Consider the following 27410-nt stretch of genomic DNA (forward strand, 5'->3'; position numbering starts at 1 on the left):
ATTAATTTTTAACAGGGTCCCATATTTAATTTTCTATTAAGTATATAAGTATATTTATTATGTACCTCTTATCCTCTTATAACAATCAATTATACATATTATCAATTCTATTTAACGTTACAACAATACTACATTCTCTAAACATTATTCAACTCTTCGTTAATCAATAACAATAAAGTTTTATCCCCCACCTCCAAAACATTACAGTATACACTTACCTTCAATCTCTTGTAACACCATATGTACACATAAATTTAGCACTAATTTCTGTACAATTTTAACAATTTCCATCATTAAATGCAATTAAATTCATCAAATTTAATAACCCATGTTTTACAGATGTCAACATGTAATGTTCCGTTAATTATAAACCTACACGTAAGTTCAATTGAATGATTCAATTGCTTATAAACCCATGACGTCACCAATTCATTTTATTCGTACACATAATAATTTAATAATCTAACTCCTAACTCACCCAATAATATGAAAGGATAAGCCTTAAGCTTTTTGAAGTTTGCCTGAAGTTTTTCCTTCAACCTTGTCGGTGGTGCTAAAAGAATCAAGAAGAAGAGGCATATGCGGTTTTCGTATAATCAAATAATGTTAACCCTATTTATTATATATTAATTATAAATATGGTAATATATACCCACTATTTATTTTAATGTTATTTTCTAATTTAACCATCAATTGAGTATATTATTAAAACTACCCCACTAAATTCATAATTATAATTTGAATAGTCCAAAACACCCCTTTAAATCTATCGAAAAGTATTTATCAAGAAAAAAAAGTTATAGTGCTCAAACCGACTAAATGAGTTGTTAGAGTATTAGATCTTGAATCTTGGATCTGTTGTATACCTTTATGTCTAGATTCGGAATCATCAAGCGGATTGTGATTTCGTTGTTCCTACGTCAAGACACGAGATTTTTTAGTAAGTCACACAAATCTAAAAATTTTTAGCATGACAGAATCTAGAGTTAACTTCAAAAAATCATCTTGAAGGATTGTGAAGGTATTAAATTTTGAATTTTGGATATGTTAGAGATCGAAAAGTCTAGTTTTTGCAAAATCATATGGTTCATAATTTTGATTTTTCTACAATGAGATATGAATTTTCTACGAAGGACATGTCAGGCTGTAAAATAAAGTGTCGAATTTTTAGCATGACAGAATCTAGAGCTAACTTCAAAAAATCATCAAGAAAGATTCTAAAGGTATTAAATTTTAAATTTTGGATATGTTAGAGATCGAAAAGTCTAGTTTATGAAAAATTAAACGGTTCATGATTTCGATTTTTCTATATTGAGATATGAATTTTCTACGATGGACATGTCAGTCTGTAAAAAAAGTGACGAATTTTTAGCATGACAGAATCTAGAGCTAACTTTAAAAAATAATATAGAAAGATTCTGAAGGTAATAAATTTTAAATTTTGGATATGTTAGAGATATAAAAGTCTAGTTTATGAAAAATCAATCGGTTCATGATTTTGATTTTTCTACAATGAGATATAAATTTTCTACGACAGACATGTCAAGCTGTAAAAAATGACGAAATACCTTGAGTATGCCCTTTTCATCGTAGACTCACAATCTGTAATTGAAGATAAAATTATGGAGACAATGTATCTATTTATAGATGTCATGTGGTGGGATAAAATCTTTCTCCAGTTCAATTACAATTTCTTTCTGTCTTGGGCAATCAAACATATATATGAATATGAAATTGAGTAGGATTACAATTCCTAGTTGAATTATAATTCCTTTTTGGTTTGGGCAATAAAACATATATAGGAAGTGTGTGTGCGTGCGTGCGTGTGTGTGCGTGTGCGTGTGCGTGCGTGCGTGTGTGTGCGTGTGCGTGCGTGCGTGCGTGCGTGTGTGTGTATGTGCGCGCGCGTGTGTGTGTGTGTGTGTGAATTTAATTAAAGTCTAAATTAATTGATTTGGGCTACATTGGATGAACCCAATTTGTTAAACCCAATCCCATCTCATTCTAGAGCCCTTCTTGGCGCCACGTGTGCATTTATGTGGCATGCCAAGTCAAATAAGAAAACCAATAGAATCATGACATGTGTCAAAGATGACAAGCCCGCTCCATAAAGCCCAAATGCCATGTAACTTAAATCTGATTGGCTGAACGGAATCCTATTCTAATTGCAACTCCTCTATTCTAAAACTATAAATAGGGGTCCTCATAATTCAGAAAAGAGACAAAAATTTTAAACAAGAAGCTAGAGAAACTCCGTTTTAACAATTTTATTAGCTATAAGTTGAAATTCTAATATTGAATGACTTGTCATCAACCATTTTGAACTCCATATAATTTGAAACAAGAAATTTCTTTGAACTCGCCTCTTCGGTTAAATGAATAGCTTTAAGAGTATCCCAAATCTCCTTAGAAAATTTATACTTATATAATATTGATCGTAATATTTATTGGACATTCCTCCAAGAATATAATTCTTGCATAAGTAGTCATCATCTTGCCATTTGGCAATTTGTTCTTTAATTAAAGTAGCCTCATCCGTTGCTACCTCAGAACTAGGAGCCTCAGACAAGGTTTCTCAAGAACATACGCTAACTTTAATCGTCTTAAAAAGAATTCCATCTTTCCACGCCATCTAGAAAAGTCTTTTCCATCAAATATTTCAAAATTAGGATTAGGCAAAGATGGAACACTGTTCGTTGTTGATGTGGATGCCATAGAGACAACTATCTTCAAATTGTTAGAACAAATGAACAAGAATGATAAAATTACAAGGAATACAAAATAAAACTTGCTTGGCTTAGAGGCACGTTAATACGTTTCTTGAAGATAGTTGGAGTCTCTCCCATGAGCAATCGAAAGAATAAATAACAACTCTATCTTCGGGATTTAACTTAGCCATAAAACAAGTAGCATTCAAGAATGTTGTTCTTCTATTCTTGAATTGGTGATTTCACCTTTTGATTAATGTCTCAGAAGTGTTTTCAAGGGAAAATACTTTTGTTGGAATGCTTATCTTTTTCAACCAAAAGAAACTCAATTTATAGGATAAAAAGTTTTGCAAGAAAAAGACTTTTAATTAATAGAATTTATTAGGTTCATGAATTGGAAACAAAAGACTTATCTTTCAAAAACCCATAACGTAGAATTAAAAAAAAAACTTCTTGCAAATGTTTATAACATAGAATTAAAATAAATGAATGTTACAACTCACATTCATATATTTGTTATTTCAAAACGGATGAATTTGTTTCAAAATTAATTGAAACACTAACTCTTACATTATTTGGTGTATCTGCCTTTTTTTTTTTCTTTCTGAATCTATGTATTATATAGTAGTTCATACATGTTTGAGTTTGCACAGATTTGTTTGGGTCATGCATGTTTGATCTTTTAGAGATTTGTTTTGGTCTGTTTGAGTTTGTAGAGATTTGTAATTCAGATTGTAGGGTGTTTGTAGAGAACTGTTAGGGTTCGCTCAATTCTGTAGCGATTTGTTTGGTGTTTTAATTTTTGTTATATTTCTGTACAATTCTATAGAGAGTTGTTTGAGCTTTACTTTTTGTTATATTTTTGTAAAATTCTGTAGAGATTTACTAGGGGATTTAGTTTTCTTAGTTTGATTTTGTATGTTATAGTTTAGTTGTAGTCCAAAGAGGAGCCTTACATAAGTATTGAAGTTATGATCTGGGTTTCACTTTGGAGTCTTAAAGTTCACTTTCTTTTCCAGTTTCGAGCCTTATAAGTTAACTTTCATTTTGCACTTCTCATATTAATTTAATTATGCTATTAAGCTAAATTCCATATTTGTACTTGATAGGTTGTCGAGGAATCAAAATTGGTGGTCAAGGTAAAGCTAAACATCAACAGTAATTGTTTGATAGGTATGTAACTTTTATTAGTAAATATGTGAATTGTGTTTTTTATTATTCCTCAAATTTGTGTTGGCTTGTTGTCCTTACTATATAGTCAGTTCGTACTCTTTGAATACATATCAATGAGAGAACTCACAACCATTGTATTGACTTGTTGTCCCATCTTTATAGTCAATTCATATCTAGTATCAATGAACTATGTCTGCTTTCTTTCTTTGTCGAATACACTTGCACCTAGAAAATGGTTGATCTTTCTCGACTGTTCCACGTTATTGCAAAAGAGCTAAAAAAGGAACTGTTGTTAAAGATGAACCAAGACAATGGAGAAAGAGAAGAATATTTTTTGACCTTCCTTATTGGGAGTCTAACTTGTTGCGTCATAATCTGGATGTTATGCACATTGAAAAGAATGTGTGTGAGAATTTGATATACACTTTGCTTAATGATTCTGAAAAATCAAAAGACAATCCTCAAGCTTGAAAGGATCTCAAAGAATGGGTATAAGAAAAGAACTTGGCCAGATGAGAATGGAAATTACAAGCCATCTTTGTTTACTCTTATAAATACAAAGAAAAATGGTTTTAAGAAAGATGTATTTTTGAGAACATTAAAGAATATCAAAATGCTCGATGGATATGCAAGCAACATTTCAAAAAGTATTGATTTGAAACAACGAAAGATCTTTGAAATGAAGAGTCATGATTTTCATATTCTCATGCAACACTTGTTACCAATTGCAATGCGGAAAGTTCTGCCTGATAAGGTGACTGCTGTGCTAATGGAGTTGAGTTCATTCTTTCGACTGCTATGTGCCAAAAACTTAAGTCTCTCAGATCTGGACAAGTTGCAGTCTCGATATGTTCACACTATTAACCACTTAGAATTAGAAATATTATTTCCTCCCACATTCTTTACAATCATGGTTCATTTGACTTGTCATCTAGTCGCTGAAGCAAAACTTGGGGGTCCAGTGGATGTATTTTGTGGAAAGGTGATTAAACATTTTTGTTTTTCAATTGTAAGTTATTTCTTTAATTCAAAAAAGTTGTATCTATTTAGTAATTATTCATCTTTTGATCAGGTATCTAGGACACTTGAAGTCTTTTGTGCGGAACATGTCACAACCAGAAGGTTGCATAGCTGAAGGACACGTTGCTGAAGATGCTCTTAACTTTTTTTCTCAATATCTTGAAGGGATCGAGACAAGAATTAATAGACCACGCCGTGTTAATGATTATCCCGAGGACAAAGGTTTGACAAATTCATCTAGTATTTTTCCACCAGTTGGTAAAGGAGTAGGAGGTGAAACATTTGAGTTGTCACCTATGGTGAAACGTCAAGCTCATCGATATGTGGTACTCAATTGTCCGCAAGTCACGCCATTTATTGAGTAAGTATATAAGGCAAATGTTGTGTTCTGTCACATACTGTCGCACAATGGATTGGTCCTACTTAATCTTTACCCTGTTTTATGTAGTGAATTTAAAGATCATATACGAAGGCAGTGGAAGGGTCGGAAACCTTCAAGTACGGATATAGAGAAGATTGTTAATAAAGACTTTATTGATTGGTTTCCTCGAAAGGTTAGTTACATAACATATTAGAGTGTTATATTTTAAAACTATTCCTAACATGTTTTCATTTCTTTTTCAGATTATGAACCCTGACAATTCGAGTGCTGTGTCAGATGACCTAAAGTTTTTATCAAATTGTCCAACACCACATGCTAGAAGGTTTACAATATTCAATATCAATGGAATCAAATTTCGGACAAGAAGTCGAGAAGATGAGTTGATAACTCAGAATAGTGGAGTTGTTCTGACTTCATCAACAGCTTGTGTTGCTAGTAGTTCTGATGGAAACTTGAGGCTAGCAGATTTGTCTTAAAGTATTCAATGGTATCGACTTCTATCGCAGATCTGTTATTTCTTCATTAATTAAGTTTCAGTTAGGCTACCTTTATTTACTGCAATTACTTACATTTGACTCATTTTTACTGCTCAATAATTGTCTTTGAAATTGGCTATACATATGCAAGTTTACAATTTCTTTAATATACATGCAGAGATGCCGAAGAAAAATCAGTATAAAAGTATGTTCATATCAGCGGTCAACTCTTCTCCTGCTCCAGGTCCAGGAAAGTCATCATTGTTTCAACGTCAAGCTCAAGCTTTATCTTCATCATCACAATAAAAAATAAGTCAACATGTTCCATCTTCCTCGTCTGATGGAGATTCTTCACAATCTGTCTTTCCAGCTTCTTTCGACGGAGTTTCTTCAGCGTCAACTAAACATAAAGACGATCAAGATTGGTTTGTTGATGTTATTGGTACATAAAAATGATAAAATTTATTATAATTCTTAACCTTCTTAGCAACTAACATAAAGTTGGTCTTTTTTGTTTCAGACCAATATCAAGTAACAAAAACGGTTCGAATGAAGATCAAGGATGTCCATAACTTAGAAAATGGAGCGCGGATAGTCGTAGAATGTGATGAATACGGTGTACCTATTGGAAAAGCAGCTTACATAATTGCAGGAGTTATGGGGCAGCTTGCCACGAATGCTTTGTACTTCCCTATTAGCTTTACGAAATGGTCAGATATGCCCAATTCTTACTTGGACCGTGTTTTTGATGAAATACTAATGGTACTTCCGTGTAAATTATTTTGCTTAGCTTGAATCTTGTAGTTATATATGTAAAACTACAGTAAACTAACATCACTTTTTGAAGGCTCGATTTCTCTTTAGGATTGATTATCAAAAAGCAAAAAGATGGGCTGGCAGTAATATTAACAAAAAGTGGAAGGATCACAGGCATAAATTGTGGCATGCGGCAAAAAATCCACTATTGAGTAAAGAAGAGATCATCAGAAAATATCCGAATGGCATACCTACGGATCAGTGGGCAATGTTTGTTAATTATCGCATGGACGAGAAACACAAGTACTTCACATTTCTGATTTCTTCTTCTCTACTACATATTTATTTTCTACCTGAATGGAGATTGAGGAAGTGAGCAGATCTGAAGAATTTTATTCCTCATATTGTGGCTGAAACTTACAAGTACTTAACATGTTTCGATTTAATCTGTAGAAACTTTGCAAAAAGAATCAACTAAGTCGACAAAATCCAATTCCTCATACGGGAGGTGCAAAGAGTTTAGCTAGAAGAAGAGCTGAAATGGTAGTTTAATACAATCTTCTTAGAAGAGTATATTCGGAATTAATTATTAATGTCTTGCAATTTGAAAATTTCAGATGGCCAAGGGAAAAGGTGTTGATCGAGGCAATGTGGACTGAAACTCATAAGAGAAAAGATGGAAGTTATGTAACAGAGGCGGCTAGAGAGATTGGGGTAAGTATTCTCTTATATATGATTATTCTAGTAGCTATTTAATTAGATTTCTGGTTATGGTGACAAAGTCTTAATGTTATTGTTTGCATTTTCTGCATATGTTTTGCTTCATTTGGTTATGGTGATAGATTCTTATTGTTGTAGACAATAAGTACTAAAGCCTACATCCATAGCATTGTCCTCTTCAGTATTATGCTTGTTTTTCTTTTTCACAGGAGAGAATTGAAGAAATTCGTCGTCTTAGGCCAGAAAGTATTGTCGAAATTTCACCAAATGATGCACTTGGTATAGTACTCGGTCCTGAACACCCGGGTCGTGTTCGAGCGTTAGGCTTGGGTGTTGTTCCAACTATGGCATTCAAACAAACATCTAGGAGATTTAAACATGTTGATTTGAGTTCATCTAGCGCTCCACCTCCAAAGTGGCAACAAGAGATGGCGAGTATGAAATCACAATTGAATGCGCTACTTAGCTTATATCAAAAGAACATAGGGAATGTCCCTAAGAGTTTGCTCACTTGTTTCCACCTCCTCCACAGGTATGACCATCATAAATATCTGTATTTTATATGTACTATTTATTAAGAATATATCTAAGAGTCTAACTCTATCTTTATGTACTGTTTAAGTTCTGTTTGGGCTATCATTATTTTTAGTTTGCTGGGAATTTATTTATGTTTTGTAGTGTACTCTTAATAAACTGCAATTTGCTTTGCAGTGCCTTTTTTGATGTTTAGATAATTCTTTTAAGTCAATATTAACTTTGTTGCAGTAAGATTCATTGCTTATGCTTCATGCTTATCTGTAGGCTGTAATGATGTAGAGCTTATTGAGTTAATTGGGTTTTGGTCAGCTCGAACCAAATCTTGGTAGGGAAAACTAAATTGTGTTGTAAGTGGTGTGACGAGTATTGGAACGAAATAGGTCCTAATTGAGTGGAAGGGACTTTAAGGATTCATTCAGTTTATCCAACTAGATTGTTGTTGTTGATGTTGTATGCTATTCTGGTTTGCAGCTATAGGTAGTGTCTCTTTTCTGTTAAATTTGACAAGATTCAAAAATGGATTAATGAGAAGATATGGTAGTTAGGAGGATAATTCTTCATTGGTAGAAAAGTCAAGATAACACCTTTTGTAGGTGAAATTTAGGTAAACCATTAATTGATTTCACGAGGTAAATGTTTACAGTTTGACATATTGTGATGTCATGGATGACATCAATAGGAAGAATTCACTCCTATAAATAGGTAGCTCTTAATTCATTTGTAACACACCTCTAACTTGCCTTAACATCTCCTAAGGCATTTGTTCTCTTTTCTCTCTTGTAGTATTTCACTTGTACTCTTTTGGAGTGAAATAAATATTGATTGGTTGTGTACGAGGAGTAGGCAAAAGAAAATAAAAGTTTGCCGAACCTCGTTAAGTCCTGGTGTTCTTTTTGTTGTTGTCTCATTTACTATTTATTAGCTACATTTAGATATAGCAGTTCTGATTCATCACTCTCTATATACTCGGCTTCCGCAACAATTGGTATCAGAGCCAAGGTATTATCTGAGTATGCTCTGTGGTTGCAGCATTCCACATCAGAAAGAGATTTACTTTGGTCTTTGAATTGTTTGCTAGTAAATAGTATTTGTAGTAAAATGGGAGACAAGAAAAATGATGAGTCCACATCAAGTGTCAATAATACGTCATCATTGGCATCTTCGCTTATGACAAGAATTGTGTCAAATGCGAAATTTGCAGTTGAAATTTTTGACGGGTCAGGACATTTCGGAATGTGGCAAGGCGAGATCCTTGATGTTCTTTTTCAACAAGGGCTAGATATTGCCATTGAAGAAAAGAAACCAGACGGTGTAGGAGAAGAAGATTGGAAGATTATCAACCGTGTTGCTTGCGGTACCATTCGATCTTACCTTGCAAGAGAAAAAAAGTATCCATACACGAAGGAAACATCTGCAAATAAATTATGGAATTCATTGGAGGAGAAATTCTTGAAGAAAAACAGTCAAAATAAACTTTACATGAAAAGAAGATTGTTACGCTTCACTTATGTTCCCGGTAGCACAATGAATGATCATATCACCAGCTTTAATAAGTTGGCGACAGATTTTCGAAATATGGACGTGAATTTTACGGATGGATATATGGCCTTAATGTTGTTAAGTTCACTTCCCAATGAGTTTGAGGATCTTGAAACGACTGTACTGCATGGGAATGATGAAGTATCTCTCAAAGAAGTTTGTTCTGGCTTATACAGTTATGAACAAAGAAAGAGAGAAAAACAAAAAGGCGGAGAAGCAGAAGCACTAGTTGCGAGAGGTCGTTCTCAAAATAATATGAGAACGAAGAAAGGGAGATCCAAGTCAAGATCGAGACTCAGCAAAGATGAATGTGCCTTATGCCGAGAAAAAGGGCATTGGAAGAAAGACTGCCCAAAGTTGAATGGCAAAGCCAAACCAAATAATGGGAAGGCTATCATGGATTCAAATGTGGCTGATTGTGATGATTTCGATTACTCACTAGTTACAACAGATCCATCCAAATCATCTGATGTATGGTTGATGGATTCAACTTGTAGTTATCATATGTGTCCCAATCGGGACTGGTTTATTAATTTACAAGAAGGAGAATGTGGAGTTATTCACACTGCAAACAATAATCCTCTTACCACATATGGTGTTGGTTCAATCCGATTAAGGAACCATGATGGATTAAGTAGAACATTAATAGATGTTCGATATGTACCAGATTTGAAGAAAAATCTCATTTCTGTAGGAGCCCTAGAATCAAAGGGGTTCAAAGTCATTGCAGATAATGACGTGATGAGAATATGCTCTGGTGCACTGGTGGTAATGAAGGCAATTCGAAGAAATAATAACATGTACCACTATCAAGGTAGTACAGTTATTGGGACAACGACAACAACATCCAATGACGAGAAGGAGACAGAAATGACCAAACTGTGGCATATGCGCTTGGGGCATGCTGGAGGGAAATCCTTGAAAACTTTATCAGATCAAGGATTGCTAAAAGGAGTAAAAACTTGCAACTTGGAGTTTTGTGAGCATTGTATCAAGGGAAAGCAAACAAGGGTTAAATTTGGAACAGCTATCCATAATACTAAAGGTATTTTGGATTATGTTCATTCGGATGTTTGGGGTGCTTCCAAAACACCTTCATTAGGTGGGAAACACTATTTTGTAACCTTTGTTGATAACTTTTCTCAAAGATTGTGGGCGTATACGATGAAAACAAAAGATGAAGTATTGGGAATTTTTCTCAAATGGAAGGCGATGATAGAAACTCAAAGTGGCAGAAAGATCAAGTGTCTTCGCACATACAATGGTGGCGAATACAAAAATGATCTTTTTCAGAAAATTTGTGAGGAAAATGGCATCGTTAGACATTTCACCATAAAAATTACACCACAACAGAATGGAGTGGTAGAACGCATGAACCGAACTTTGCTGGAGAAAGTTCGATGTATGTTGTCCAATGCTGGATTGGGCAAAGAATTTTGGGCTGAGGCAATAACATATGCGTTCCACCTCATTAATCGTCTACCATCTGCTACTATTGGTGGGAAGACACCATTTGAAAAATGGTATGGAAAACCTGCTGAAGATTATGGTTCTTTATATGTATTTGACTCAAATTGCATATTATCATGTAAGGGAGTCAAAATTGGACCCAAGAGCAAAGAAAGCTTTATTTATGGGAATTACTTCTGGAGTCAAAGGATACAGTTTATGGTGTCCAGAGACAAGAAAAGTTATTTTCAGCAGGGATGTTACCTTTGATGAATCTGCCTTGACATAAGGTAACACTTGAAGAAGCCAAACAAATTGATGGTGCTTCAAAGCAGGTGGAGTTTGAGGGAAAGATAATTTTCCCAACACAGGGATCAAACGAGGAAAACAGAAAATTTCCCTCTTGAAGGAGAGCCAGTCGAAGAGGAGGTTCCATCTCAAGAACCTCAACCACAACTTGAATCAATAGCAACCGGAAAGCCAAAAAGGACATTAAGAAAACCTGCTCGACTCATAGATATGGTGGCTTATGCGGACTCAATTGCAGCTGATGACATTCCTACCACTTATAAAGACGCAGTCCAAAGTTCAGAAGAAGATAAGTGGAGGATTGCCATGGATGAAGAAATGCAGTCCCTTCATCAGAATCATACATGGAGATTGGCCAATCTCCCAGAGGGCAAGAACGCAATTGGGTGCAAATGAGTATTTGCAAAGAAAGAAGGATTTCCTAACCAAAAAGATGTTCGCTACAAAGCAAGATTGGTGGCCAAAGGATATTCTCAAAAGGAGGGAATTGATTATAATGAGGTATTTTCTCCAGTTGTGAAACACTCCTCCATTAGAGTTTTGTTGGCTTTGGTAGCACAGTTAAATTTGGAACTAGTTCAATTGGATGTAAAAACTGCATTTTTACATGGAGACTTGGAAGAGGAAATCTACATGACTCAGCCAGAATGATTCAAAGTTGATGGAAAAGAAAATATGGTGTGAAAACTTGAAAAGTCATTGTACGGATTAAAACAATCTTCTAGACAATGGTACAAACGATTTGACAAGTTTATGTTGCAGCAAAGGTACATAAGAAGCAAATACGATCATTGCGTGTATTTGCGCAAGCTTGAAGATAATTCCTTTATATACCTTCTCCTATATGTTGATGATATGTTGATAGCTTCTAAGAGTCAAGAGGAAATTGAGAAGCTAAAGAATCAACTATGAAAGAAGTTTGAGATGAAGGATTTGGGCGAGGCAAAGAAGATTCTTGGCATGGATATAAAAAGAGATAGACATTCAAAGAAACTCTATTTATCTCAAAAGGAATATTTGAAGAGAGTACTAAAGCGATTCGGTATGAATAAAAAAACGAAGTCGGTTAGCACTCCGCTTGCTCCTCATTTTAAGCTTAGTGATGCTATGTCACCTAATAATGAAGCTGAACGAGAATATATGTCAAGAGTACCATACACTAATGCTATTGGTAGCTTGATGTATGCAATGGTTTGCACAAGGCCAGATATTTCACACGCTGTTGGAGTTGTAAGAAGGTACATGCACAATCCTGGAAAGGATCATTGGCAGGCTGTAAAATGGATTCTACGGTATATTCATAATACTGTAGATGTTGGTTTGGTTTTCGAGCAGAAAGGTAGTCAATATCTTGTTGGATATTGTGACTCAGATTATGCAGGTGATTTGGACAAACGGAGATCAACTACTGGTTATGTTTTCACTATTGCAAATGCACCAGTTAGTTGGAAGTCTACTTTGCAGTCAATAGTTGCTTTGTCTACCACTGAGGCAGAGTACATGGCAATTACAGAGGCTGCGAAGGAAGCAATTTGGCTTCAAGGATTGCTTAGAGAGCTTGGTATTGGACAAGAAGAAATCACAATATTTTGTGATAGTCAGAGTGCTCTTCAATTAGCAAAGAACCAAGTTTATCATGCAAGGACGAAACACATTGACGTCCGATATCATTTCATACGAGAAATCATAGAAGATGGTGGAGTCATAATGCAGAAAATTCATACTACAGATAATCCTGCCGATATGTTGACAAAAGTGGTGACTGCGGTCAAGTTTCAACATTGTTTGAACTTGATCAACATTGTTGAACATTGAAGATTAGGGTTGAAGACACAATCAAAATTGTTGTAGAGAGAAAGTTGAAAATGGAGAATCTTGCCAAGGTGAAGATTTGTTAAATTTGACAAGATTCAAAAATGGATTAATGAGAAGATATGGTAGTTAGGAGGATAATTCTTCATTAGTAGAAAAGTCAAGATAACACCTTTTGTAGGTGAAATTTAGGTAAACCATAAATTGATTTCACAAGGTAAATATTGACATTTTGACATATTGTGATGTCATGGATGACATTAATAGGAAGAATTCACTCCTATAAATAGGTAGCTCCTAATTCATTTGTAACACACCTCTAACTTGCCTTAACATCTCCTAAGACATTTGTTCTCCTTTCTCTCTTGTAATATTTCACTTGTACTCTTTGTGAGTGAAATAAATATTGATTGGTTGTGTCCGAGGAGTAGGCAAAAGAAAACAAAAGTTTGCCGAACCTCGTTAATTCCTGGTGTTCTTTTTGTTGTTGTCTCATTTACTATTTATTAGCTACATTTAGATATAGCAGTTGTGATTCCATCACTCTCTATATATTCGGCTTCCGCAACATTTTCACTACCCGATTTTGTGACATATCTGAGCCTAGTTGGTTGCTCAACAGATAATAATTTGTCAGAGTTGGCAGCATCTTGATGGGCAGTTTCTAGCAATAATTTATATTGAGACAGTCTATAGAATTGGCTAAGGCTTAATCTGAAGTTTTAGTGCACTTTATGAGTAATCTGTTGTCATTCTAGTTGGTTTCCACCCTCCAGCCTTGGTGACATTTTTTCCAAGTGTTAGAATCTATGCGTTCATTATAAGTCAATGGACCAGGTCCCTTGACACACAAACAAGAATATAACAGAAAGTAAATGCAATTTAATAACACAGGAATTTTACGTGGAAACCTCCTTGCTTAAGGGAGTAAAACCACGATCTGTCTCACAAGATTTACACAACTGTTTCACTAATCTTCGCAAGCAAAAGTAAAACCAGTTACACAAATGTGAGAAAAAGTTTTTAATCTCACAATCAAGCAATAACTCTATTGCTTGATAAGTCTAAGTAGAAGTTATTCTAGCCACTAAGCTATCACTCTAGACAACTTAGAATTTCAACACCCACCACACTGATTCCTTTATAGATTTAGGAACAGTTTACAATGTAAGACCAAAAAAATATATTCTCAAACAACTACACAACATGCGCCTGAGTTTTCGGTTGTTATAGAATAATTCTACACTTTGATTTTCTCTAGCCTTTGCAAGAGTTCTTGAGAGTACTTTTTCAAATTGCAAAAACTAAAGAATAATGTTAAGAAAAGTACCATTGTATAGACAAGTCCCTTTCTTTAAACTCATGCCATTGGTTGGAAAGGTCTGACTTTTCTGACGCCGTTGGGAAATGTGCACCTACTTTTTGTACCTTCTCCAGCTGGCAGTTAACGAGCTATTCATGTTGAGAACCTGGTACCTTCACAAGGTCCCTGAGTTTGTTACATCATCAAAATTACAAATAACATTTTCCCCCTTTTTGATGATGACAAACAATACTCCAGACACCACTCCAGCTTCATAACAAGTTCCCCCTGAAATACTTGTCCACCCTCCTGACATAAGATATATTGCATAAAAATTTTCCCCCTCACTGTATTCCCCCTCACAAACATGTCCAGCTACAACTTATTAGTTAAAATTCCCCCTTTTGGTATCAAAAAAAAGAGATACAGTAAACCAATAGTATCAACAATAATATTAAAGAAGATCAAAGCCTTATAACAATCAAACACAAAGGAAAGCATTCACAAGAGATAGTAGCTAGAACACCAGGGGAATAATATAAATAGCATTTCAAGATAAACATTTAATACATTAACAGAAAACTGAGAATACAAGGACGAAAAGACAAGCCACACAAGGAAGACACAGAAAAAGATTGGAACAGACTAAGAAGGGGGAGGCTGATGAGAAAGGGACTGAAAAATGAGAGTGAGTCTATCATTTGCAGCATCATTATCCTTTATTGCTTTTTCTTGCAAAGCAATAACCTTGGCCCTCAGCTCTGCATTTTCCCTTTCCAAGGCTTGAATCACAGCAGTACCAGGTCCCTTGTGCAGTGAGCAACTCATCTTTGAGAATAGCAATTTCAGCATCCTTTCCACTCAGTCGCATAGTTAATTCTTCAACTTCATGCTTGAGTTGGTCCTGATCTTCTATGAGTTGAGCCATTTTACTCTTGGGATTTTCTTTTCCTTCAATTCACTCACATTCAACCAGAGTATTTTCTGAAAAAGCTTGTTTCACTGTACCAACCTTGCCAACACTAAGTGGAATGTTAAAGTATTTGAGTACTTCAGTGAGAAAGTATCCATATCCCATTCCATGTATTCCTTTCCGCTCAATGACAGTCTTGTACATATGTTCAAGCATGATTCCTGGAAGATTCAGAGGTTCAAATTTGCACAACAACTCCATCACATACAAATCAGTAGAAGTAACTGAGGTCCTCTTTTCAGTTAGAGGAAGTAGAGTTTTGTTGACAAACTCAAAGACTATCTGATACTCACTTTTCATCACCTTCTTAAACATCCCTGCACACTTTGTTTGTGGGAAGCTTCGAGACCAATGCCACAAACTCAACTACATATTTTCCCAATCACAGATCTGGTACCATCTCGAGGTACCCTAAGAATTTTCCCCAACAGAAATTCATCCAGATGCACTGCAATATCATTCACTCTGGTATGGACACTTCCATCTTCCTAAAATTGAATGTTGTAGTAAAATTCACGCACTTCATCTTCATGAAGAATGAGAGATTTTTTGTTGAAGAGATGCATCCATGACTGAATCTCCACCATGTCATGAAGTGAGTCCATTCCAGGAAGGTTGATTATTCCCATGTCAAAAACCCTCCCAGCCAGTACAGACTGTTTTCTCAAATTGTCAACAGTTTCTTGTTTGTTGACCTCCTCTTCAATTTTTCTTTGGGTACCAGGTCCCGGTGACCTTTTCTTTTTTCCTTTACAACTCTCCTTTGTAGATTTTGTTTTCTCAGCCTTTTTGGTATCTCTTGATTTTGTCTTTCCTGATTTCTTCTTTCTGTGCCTCTTTTCTGTCTCTTCAGCAGACACCTCTATGACACCAGACTCAGGCATTTTAAATTTGACACTTTGAATGTTCTAGCACTCCTGATTTCTGCTGTAGACCTTGCACTGGCTTTCAAAGCATCAGCCATCAACTTTTTGGCATCAGATCTAGTAGTAGGTCTCCTTCTAGGCACTTCTTCCACCACTTTTTCTTTTCCCTTTTTTGATACACTGACATCTCTCCATTCAACCTTCCACTAAATAGATTCATCATCACTGGCTGAATCAGAGGAGTTAGAAGATGGATACCTCCCAAAGTCTGGAGTTTTATCAAAAAAAGGTTGAGTCTCTCTGATCTCTTCACCTTAAAAAGGTTCATTTTGTTCGACCCTGACTTTCTCTCTCATTATAGCAAGACTCTTAATCACCAGCTCTTCACTTGCAGCAAGAATGTTTGACTTAGAGGATTTGTTCCTTGGCAATTCTCCTTCAAACAAAGCATCTGAAAGCATTTCATGATGAGGACCAGGTCCAGTAGGAACACTTGAGCTGTTCAGATCTATGGAGTGAAACGGATTTTCGAGACTATCTTGGGAAGAACTTGACGGAATATTAGACCTAGACCCTACTACTGAAGGAGAATAGAAAGCAATAAGTTCAATCTCACTAAGGGCTGTAAGCATTTGCTTAGAGGCGGATGAAGGATCAAACATTTTGTCAAGAAGAAGAAAAGAATAACAGTTTTGAAGAAAAATAAAAATAGAGATAAAAACAGATTTAGCCTTTTCTCTTCTCCCCTTTTCTTTTATAGTGAAGGAATATTGCAAGATGGATTAAGAATTAAAAAGGAAAGAAGAAGAATTTAAAAATAACTGAAACGGTGCCAGGTCCCTTGATTTGACGCATCGCTTGAAAAGTAAGCGATGGGACTAACGGTCAGAATAACCGATGACTGACATGTGGCTTTATCAACGGTCACTTTATCTCGATTTAAAATTAATGTACAAATGCTAACCTCGACTGGGACCAGGTCCCATAACACAACTTTATCATCATTCCTCAACTGTTCTAGCCATGTCTTTGCTTTGCTAGTCCTTCCTGAATGTATACCTACAATAGGTACCAAAAATGATCTAACTCAGATAATCTATTATTGACACAAAGGATACCTGCACTGCAAGTTTAGCCATCAAGGAAATTCAATTATTGAATATCTGGAAATCAGTGCAAAGTCATCATGCCCTACTTCAACCTATTACTCTCGAATTGATCTTTGCTAAGAGCCTTGGTGAAGATATCTGCAATTTGTTCCTCCGTTGGACAATATGTAAGCACAATATTTCCCTTTTCAACATTATCTTTCAGAAAATGATGTCTGACATCAATGTGCTTGGTTCTCTTGTGTTGAACTGGATTCTTTCCCATACTAACTGCACTAGTATTGTCACACATAAGGGGAATAGCCTTGATGATTACACCAAAATCCTCTAAATGTTGCTTGATCCATAACAATTGCGAACAACATGCAACAGCTGCTACATATTCAGCTTCAGCTGTTTAAAGAGCTACAAAATTTTGTTTCTTAGTTCCCCAAGAAATAAGTAAAGATCTAAGGAAATAGGCCATTCCAGAAGTTCTCTTTCTGTCAACTTGATGACCAGCAAAATTAGCATCTACAAAACCAACAAGATCGAAAGTGTCACCTGCTGGATAGAAAAGGACCAGGTCCCCTGTCTTCTTCAAATATCTTAGAATCCGTTTTGCAGCTTTCAAATGTGAATCACGAGGACATGCTTGGAATCTAGCACACATTCCAACACTATATACAATATCATGTCTGCTAGCAGTCAGATACAATAAGGATCCAATGATTCCCCTATACATGGTTTGATTCACAAAAGAATCAGATTCATCTGCTATAAGCTTGGAGTTTGTTCCCATAGGAGTATCAATAGGTTTAGAATCAAACACATTGAATTTCTTCAACAGCTCCTTAATGTACTTCTCCTGACTGATTGAGATTCCATTTGATGATTGCTTGATTTGTAGCCCCAGAAAGAAGGTCAATTCACCCATCATGCTCATTTCAAACTCCTTTCCCATTAATGATGGAAATTCTTCACACAAATGCTCTGATGTAGCTCCAAAAATTATGTGATCCACATATACCTGAATAATAAGCAATTCCAGTTCTTTTTTTAATAAGAACAAGGTATTGTCTATTTTCCCTCTTTTGAACCCATTTTTCAATAGAAACTTTGACAATCTTTCATACCAAGCTCTGGGGGATTGTTTTAAACCATATAGAGCCTTATTCAATTTGAACACATGATCTGGTAACTCAGCATCTTCAAACCCAGGAGGTTGTTGAACAAACACCTCCTCTTTTAAGTCTCCATTTAGAAAAGTACTCTTGACATTTATTTGATACAACTTGAATCCCATGAATGCTGCAAAAGTTATTAGAATTCTGATAGCCTTCATCCTTGCAACAAGAGCAAAAGTTTCATCATAGTCTATTCCTTCCTCCTAATTGTATCCTTGAACAACTAATCTGGATTTGTTTCTAGTAATTACACCATTTTCATCAAGCTTGTTTTTGAAAACCCATCTGGTTCCTATCACTGTTCTTCCAATAGGTCGAGGAACCAGGTACCACACCTTACTTCTTTCAACTTGATGAAGTTCTTCTTGCATTGAATTGATCCAATCTGCATCACATAATGCCTCCTTTACATTCTTAGGCTCAATAGATGATATAAACGCGGAGAATGCAACTAGATTCCTTGTTTTTGATCTAGTGTGAATTCCAGAATTCAAGGGTGAGATAAGATTATCAAGAGGATGAGATGAATTATGTTCATCCTTGTCTCAAAGTCGACTGGTTCAGTTGATCCATATGCTCTTCTTCTTCAAGGAACTCATTATTTTCTGGAAAGTTTGAGGTATTCTGACTGGAGTTCAGAATGGTACCAGGTCCCTCTTCACATTTTTCAACTTCATCAGCCTTTTCAGATAGACTATGATTATCGTTATCATTGTCATTCCTCAAATGATCATTTGCAACAGCTTCACTTCGTTCAATTTTCTGTGAATTAAACAGCTTAATCAACTCATCTTCATCATTTGATGCAGCACTTTTCAAACTTCCATCTTCGTCAAACACGACATGATACTTTCTTCAATACATTGAGTTCTTTTGTTGAAAACTCTGTATGCTTTACTTGAGGAAGAGTATCCAACAAACACTCCTTCATCACTTCTAGGATCAAATTTTCCTAGATCATCTTTTCCATTGTTCAACACAAAACATTTACAACCAAATGCCCTATGATAACTCAACATAGGTTTTCTGTTGTTGAGCAACTCATAGAGAGTCTTATTCAATAAAGACCTTATCATACATCTGTTGGTAACATGACATGCTGTGTTGACTGCTTCAGCCTAGAAACTTTGAGGAAGATTTGACTCAATAATCATGGTCCTTGCAATGTTTACCAAGGTTCTATTTTTCCTTTCCACTACTCCATTTTGTTGAGGAGTTCTTGGAGCAGAAAAATTGTGACTAGTACCATTTTCCATGAAGAATTGATCAATTTTTGCGTTTTCAAACACAGTTCCATGATCAGACCTAATTCCACCAATCACTTGATTCAAATTTGTTTGAATCATTTTGAAAAACACTAACAATTCTTCAGGTGTTTCTGCTTTTGATCTTAGGATTCTTGTCCATGTGTACCTTGAGTAGTCATCAACTATCACCAGAATGTATTTCTTTCCATTTCTACTTTGAACCTTCAAAGGTCCATATAAATCCATGTGTAGAAGCTCCAATACTCTTGATGATGTTACTTGCTTCTTTGACTTGAAGGATGATCTGATTTGTTTTCCTTTAACGCAAGCTTCACAAATTTTGTTTTCACAAAATTTCAACTTTGGCAAACCTAGGACCAGGTTCTTAGAAATCAGTTTATTCAATAAAGATGAGCTCATATGCTCTAGTCTTCGATGCCACAGATCAACATTTTCATTTTGAGCACTAAGACATGTCAGATCATCTCCATGAGACGTTTCTAAGTTAGCCACTTACATGTTTTTACTTCTAAAGGCAGTAAGAGTCACTTTCTTTGTAGTTAGATTAACTACAGTGCATTTCTCAGAAGTAAACTTCACTTCATTTCCCTTATCACAAATTTGAGATACTCAAAAGACTATACTTCAATCCACTGACATGATACACATTATCAATTGATTCTCCAAGTGATTTTCCCACTTTACCAACTCCCAAAATATACCCCTTCTTTCCATCACCAAAAGAGACACCTCCTCCCTGAAGTGTATTGAGTGAGAGGAAATTTTTTATATCACCAGTCATATGTTTTGAGCATCCACTGTCCATATACCAACATTGACTGTTGCTCCTCTCACTCACCTGCAGCAAGAATCACTTGTTAGGCTTGGGAACCCATTTCAATTTGAGTTCCCAGAAAGCAGACAAGGGAGTGATCAGATTGTTTCTAGTCCAATGGGGTAGTTTTGGATTCTTTTTGACAAATGATTTTGGAGTAGAATCAGATCTTTTCTTTGAAAACCTTTTAGTTGAGAATTTTTTGGTGGGACCAAGTCTCTCTTTTGATACTCTTTGCTTCTGTATACTTAGAGAGTCTTTCATGTGACTTTCTCCAGGCAGTACACTCTTCTTTTAAATGCCCATTTTTACCACAATGAAGGCAAATCAAATTGTCAGACACAAAAACATATTTGCTGTGAGGATTAAAAGGAGGAGTAATATTCAAACTTCCTAGACCTTTCTTATTGAAATTACTCTAATTTGTTATATTAGACAACAACTTAGAAGATTTTGTCCACTTAAGAGATTTTTCAAGTTCATCTTTAAGTTTGACAATATCTCTTTCTAAGTTGTTGCTCTTCTCCAAAGCCAGCTCAAGATTAGTCTCAGAGGTTTTCAGTTTTTCTTTAAGTTCAACTTGTAAACCATTAGACTTTCCCTTTTGCTTTTCAACTTCTTCATTTATCAGATGCAACTGTTTTTTAAGATCTGTCTTGTCAGATTCCAGAGAAGCCATTTTATCTTCAATTTTCAGCATTTTCTCATCCATTTTATCTCTATTTTCATTTTAACTTTCAAGCTCAACATTCATAATATCTCTTTCAGAAGTTAACTCAATCACTGAATCAATCATAACATTTGTTAATGTTCTCAATTTTTAAGAGAATAAGTATTCAGATCATGTTTCATTTCAAGAAGAGTTACCTTGTCCTCCTCTTCTTCATATTCTAAATGAACCATGAAAGCAAACATCTCATTGAATATGATTTCCTCTTCATGAACCACCACCATTGACACATCATTTGGTTCATTAGGATCTTCTGAGTCACTTGACGAGTCTCTCCATGCAGCAAGAGCCTTTTTGACCACATAATCAGCAACAACTTTTCGATCATTTTTATTAAGTACCAGGTCCCTTCTCTTCTCTTTATCACTTATTGATTTTTGATATTCTTTGTTTTCAGCTTTGAGTAATGGACAATCTCTTATAAAGTGCCCAGCTTTTCCACACTTATAACATGTGTCATTTTGAGTGACAGTTCGAGGAACATTTGCTCCCTTTTTAAAACCTTTGTTTTTTTCTCACAATCTTCTTAAATCTATTGATGAGATAAGCCATATCATCATCGTCACTGGAGTCCCCTTCAGATTTGTATTTCAGCATCAAAGACTTATCTTTCTTGACTTCCTTCTTTGATTGATCATGACTTCGATTCATCTCATGAGTCTTTAGATTTCCAATGAGAGCATCTAGTGTTAACACTTTCAGGTCTTTTGCTTCAGTAATAACATCAACCTTACTTTCCCAAGACTTGGGAAGAATTCGGAGCACTTTCCTAACTTGCTTGCTCATACTGATAGGTTCTACAAGACTTCTCAACTCATTTGTGATGGATGACAATTTAGTGAACATTTCATGAATAGTTTTACCTTCTCTCATTTTGAATTTTTCATACAGAGAAGTGAGCATATCGATCTTTGACTCTTTTACTTGTTCGGTTCCTTCATGAGCTGTTTTAAGCAATCCCAGATCTCTTTTGCAGACTCACAGGCTGAGACACGATTGAACTCATCTGGTCCTATCCCACAGACAAGAAGTGTCTTTGCTTTGTAACCTTTTTCGATCTTCTTCCTATCAGCTTCATCATATTTTTTGTCTAGGCTTAGGAACAAGCCTAGTTTTTTCTCCATCTTTCTCTTCAATCATAAGAATAAATGGTCCATCTAAGACAATGTCCCATAGCTCACTGTCTTCGGCCATAAGAAAATCATGCATTCTGACTTTTCACCAACTGTAAAAGTGTCCATTGAAATGAAGAGGTCTAGTTGAGGACTGACCGTCTTCTAGATTAAGTGGAGCAGCCATTCTAGAACAGAGATCACTCTCTTGGTGTTAACCAGATAGAAAGTGCCTGCTCTAATACCACTTGTTAGAATCTATGCGTCCACTATCAATCAATGGACGAGGTCCCTTGACACACAAACAAGAATATAACATAAAGTAAATGCAATTTAACAACACAGGAATTTTACGTGGAAACCTCCTTGCTTAAGGGAGTAAAACCACGACCTGTCTCACAGGATTTACACAAATGTTTCACTAATCTTCGCAAGCAAAAGTAAAACCAGTTACACAAATGTGAGAAAAAGTTTTTAATCTCACGATCAAGCAATAACTCTATTGCTTGATAAGCCTAAGTAGAAGTTATTCTACCCCCTAAGCTATCACTCTAGACAACTTAGAATTTTAACACCCACCACACTAATTCCTTTATAGATTTAGGAACAGTTTACAGTGTAAGACCAAAAGAATATATTCTCAAACAACTACACAATATGCGCCTGAGTTTTTGGTTGTTATACAATAATTCTACACTTTCATTTTCTATAGCCTTTGCAAGATTTCTTGAGAGTACTTTTTCAAGTTGCAAAAACTAAAGAATAATGTTAAGAAAAGTGACATTGTATAGACAAGTCTCTTTCCTTAAACTCATGCCATTGGTTGGAAAGTCTGACTTTTCTGACGCCGTTGGGAAATGTGCACCTACTTTTTGTACCTTCTCCAGCTTGCAGTCAACGAGCTATTCATGTTGAGAACCTGGTACCTTCACAAGGTCCCTGAGTTTGTTACGTCATCAAAACTACAAATAACACCAAATTCATTGATACTTCTGTGAAATACATATATTTTTGGAGTATGATCATCAACTTGCCTATTTATTAATAATTTTTTTCCAGGCACCCGATCCAGAAAGTGGGGCACATCAGTCACACATCGGATAAATCATCAATTAGAAATCTATGATGGACTAAGCATCAACTAGGAATCATTTTAGTTTTTTTTTTTGGATATTCTAGTTGAATGACACTTGAAATTACTATTTTGATGATGTAATTTTGGAGCTTTGATTAACACTTCAAAACAATAATATTTTGATGATATAATTTTGGAGTACTTTTGTATAATGTGATGAATATTTTGATCATTTGATCTTTTATATTGTGTTAAAATTACTAATTATAGAAATTTAAGTATAGGGTGCAATAAACAGAATATAAGAATGGATTGACAAAATTGGAAAGTATAATTATTAAGGCGTCAGAATTGAACATTATGACATTTCTTAACCGTCTTAATATATATGAATGATACAATTACGATGGGTGTAAACAGTCGCTTTATCCCAAAAAAATGTCGTATATAAAAAGGAAATGACACACACACGCGCGCGCACACACACACACACACACACACACACACGCACGCACGCGCGCACGCGCACACGCACGCGCACACGCGCACGCGCACGCGCACGCTGAACGCATTTTGTCAAAATTTCTGGTGTACCACTGATGTTGCTCTTTCCGACAGGAAAAAGTAGAATGACATACAACTTGTTAACTTCAAATTTGTTAATGAAGGCGAGTGTAAGCTAAAATTCTCTGGTATTCTTCTTTCAGGTTCAGGAAGCTAGCATTTTAATAAATTGTTGTCAATCTTTTCTCAACTTATGCATATACTTTTAAAATTTAATTATTTTCTAAAAAAAACAATTGGTGTAATTAAAATAAAAATATAGATGATTAAAGTTGTAGTTACTGTTAGACAGAATATATAATTACTTAATTATGTTGGGTTATTGTGTAATTACTTCTAGTCTACATCTATATATACTGTACAAGACTCTCATTATTGGTTGAGCTTATTCATAATAATAATATTCTATCATGGTATCAGAGCAAGGGTTTATTTTTCCCAAACCCTAGCCGTCTATCTCCCTCTGCCGATCGGACGTCTTCCTTCTCCGACGATTCCAACGGTTGCTTCATCATGGTGAAGACCACCGATCCCCTAGATGATCTCCCCACGGGGTTGAAGCTTTTTATCAAAAATCTCCACTCTCTTACCCCAGAAAAATCGAATGATTCAAACTTTCCGTCCTGGTTCTCCACCGCGTCTACAAATCTCTCCGCTCATCGACTCATGGAGTATGTCGATGGAACCATGGAGGTCCCACCAGCCACGCTCATCGTCACAGTCGACGCTGCACCTGGGGCGGCGGCAGCAGCGGCGGCCACCGCAGTCACGCCCAATCCGAATTTCGAAAAATGGTCAGTTGTTGACGCCCAATTACGGGCGTGTCTCCTAGCGATTATCAGCCCGTCCGTTCAAAATCATCTCCATGAACTCACTTCCGCCGCAGCTATATGGAATCATCTTCAGCTTCGGTATAACTCTCTATCTCGCACTCATATATTTCAGTTAAAGGAACAACTTCATGGTGTTCAGAAGGGTAGTGACTCTATGCAAAAGTATCTTGATTCTGTTGTCACGATTGTTGCTGCTCTGGATCGTGCTAAATCTGGAATCCCAGAGCAGGACGTGATTTTGTGTGTTCTTCGGGGCTTGCCGTTCGAATATGCGTCCATTATTCGGACGAATATTGCACATGTGACGTTTGCTGAAGCGTCGTCCTGGTTACTCACCGAAGAATTGAACGTACAGATGGAACAGAAGTTGAAGGTTTGGGAATCCGATGGCTCGGCCGAACCACACACCGCCCTCTATGCTCAGTCCGGGCAGTCTACCGGCTATAGGGGCGGTCGTGGCCGTGGTTCCAACCGTGGTAGAGGCGGACCCCCTGGTCGTGGTTGCTTTGCAGGTGGTCGTGGGGGGTTTGCCGACAGTTTCAAGCACCGAGGCAGCTTCTCGGGAGGTCGCGGAAGTTCTCTAGGCCGTGGCGGTGGGCCTCCTCGCAGCTCCGTCATCTGTCAAATTTGTGGCAAATATAATCATGCCGCATGGGACTGCTGGCATCGGTTTGATAACTCTTATTCTGGACCGTCTACGTCATCACCTCAAGCGTTTTATGCCGCAAACTCTGCTGAATCCAATGGTAATTGGTTCCTGGACACAGGTGCTAATGCCCATGTAACGCCGGACCTGTCTCGTCTCTACTCCTATACTCCATACTCTGGCAATGACAGTGTCACTAGTGCAGGTGGCCATCCTCTCCCTATTGCTCATGTGGGCTCAGGTAAAATACCCACCTTTTCTGGCATTTTTCACCTTGGTAACCTTCTCCATGTCCCATCCCTTAAATCCCATCTTTTATCCGTTTATCGTTTCACCAAAGATAATAATTGTACCCTACTCTTTAACTCCAATGAATTTCAGATTCTGGACAACACCACCCACCGGGTGAGGTACAGAGGCCACTGTGAGCAAGGGCTTTACATGCTACCCTCCAACTATCAAGTGTCTGCGTCTTTCGGGTCGTCTCCAACTACGCGCTCTGCCATTCTCACTCCTCAAGATTGGCATCGTCGCTTGGGGCATCCCTCCGTCGAAGTCAATAAACATTTACTTTCTCTTTTTGGTTTCAATAAAGTGTCCAATGTAACGTCCTGTGAATCGTGTTCTGTGTCCAAGTCGCACAAACTACCATTTTCTTTATCATATAGTGCGGCACTGTTTCCTTTTCAACTTATTCACTCTGATGTTTGGGGCCCTATGGCGGTCCCATCCTTTTGGCGGTTTTCGGTATTACATTAGCTTTATTGATGACTTTACAAAATTTTCCTGGTTGTATCCCTTAAAACAAAAGTCTGAGGCTTTTGGAGCTTTCCAAAGTTTTCAGTTCATGGTTCAGAATCAGTTTGGCACTACCATCAAATTGTTCCGAACTGACAATGGCCGTGAATATGTCAACAATCAATTTGGAAATTTTCTCCAGCGTCTTGGCATCCTCCACCAGAAAACGTGTCCCTATACTCCTGAACAGAACGGGGTGGCGGAACGCAAGCACCGTCACCTCATCGAAACTGTCATTACCCTTCTCCACACAGCTCGTCTACCCGTCACTTTCTGGGTTGAGGCGCTTGCTACTGCAAATTTTTTAATTAATCGTCTTCCAAAAAAATCTCTTGGTCATATTTCTCCATATGAAAAATTATATAATACTTCTCCGGACTACTCCATTCTCCGTGTTTTCGGGTGTCTTGCCTATCCCCATTTGCGTCATGAGGTGAATCATAAGTTACAACCTCGATCTAAACCGTGCGTCTTAGTTGGCTATGAACCCCTTACCAAAGGTTATCGATGTTTCGACCCCACCACCCAGCGTATATATGTGACCCGTCATGTTCAGTTCCATGAAACTGAGTTTCCCTATCACACGTCGTTATCCCAGCAGTCACCGTCCCCACCGTCCTACTTTGGAGTTCTTCCCCTTTTTCCTACAATGACCCCGGTAGCTCCTCGCCCTGCTCACACGCCTCATTCCTCACCAATGCCGCCACCTATCACACCCGATCAACACCCGACACCCGGCACTTCCACTCCGCCAACACCGCCCACCTCACACCCGTACGTCACACCACCTCCATCCCCGTCGGCACAGCCGACGTCAACCCCGCCCAGCCCTACGGACACACCAGAACCCGCACCCACCCCAATCCCGGCTCCTCATCACCCCATGATTACCCGTGCCAAGAGTGGCATCTTCAAACCAAAAATTTACTCCTCTACCATTCCCTATGATGCCCAGCCACTCACTGAGCCCACAACATATAAACAGGCCGCTCAAAATAAACACTGGTGCACTGCTATGGATGCTGAGTTTGAGGCGTTACAGAGACAGAATACTTGGGTGTTAGTTCCTCCTCCTCCGAACCGGTCTCCCATTGGCTGTAAGTGGATTTATCGCATCAAACGTAATTCAGATGGCACTGTGGCTAGATACAAAGCTCGCCTGCTTGCAAAGGGATATGATCAAGAATATGGGCTGGATTATTCCGAAACGTTCAGTCCAGTGGTTAAACAACAGACGATTCGTCTTGTACTGTCCCTAGCTATGCATCATCA

At 36.9% G+C, this 27410-nt stretch overlaps 1 long non-coding RNA gene across 1 annotated transcript; it reads left to right on the forward strand.

Annotated features, from left to right (window-relative positions):
- Positions 1 to 3240: 3240 nt before the first annotated feature.
- Positions 3241 to 23535, forward strand: LOC107019269. The gene is made up of 12 exons (XR_003576907.1): positions 3241 to 3881; positions 4817 to 4863; positions 4954 to 5262; positions 5350 to 5455; positions 5526 to 5770; positions 5938 to 6184; positions 6280 to 6521; positions 6607 to 6818; positions 6969 to 7058; positions 7133 to 7229; positions 7445 to 7767; positions 23282 to 23535. It is a non-coding gene; the product is annotated as an uncharacterized LOC107019269 (long non-coding RNA).
- Positions 23536 to 27410: the final 3875 nt, after the last annotated feature.

The sequence above is a fragment of the Solanum pennellii genome, chromosome 1, assembly GCF_001406875.1.
Source record: "Solanum pennellii chromosome 1, SPENNV200".
Classification (NCBI taxonomy): domain Eukaryota; kingdom Viridiplantae; phylum Streptophyta; class Magnoliopsida; order Solanales; family Solanaceae; genus Solanum; species Solanum pennellii.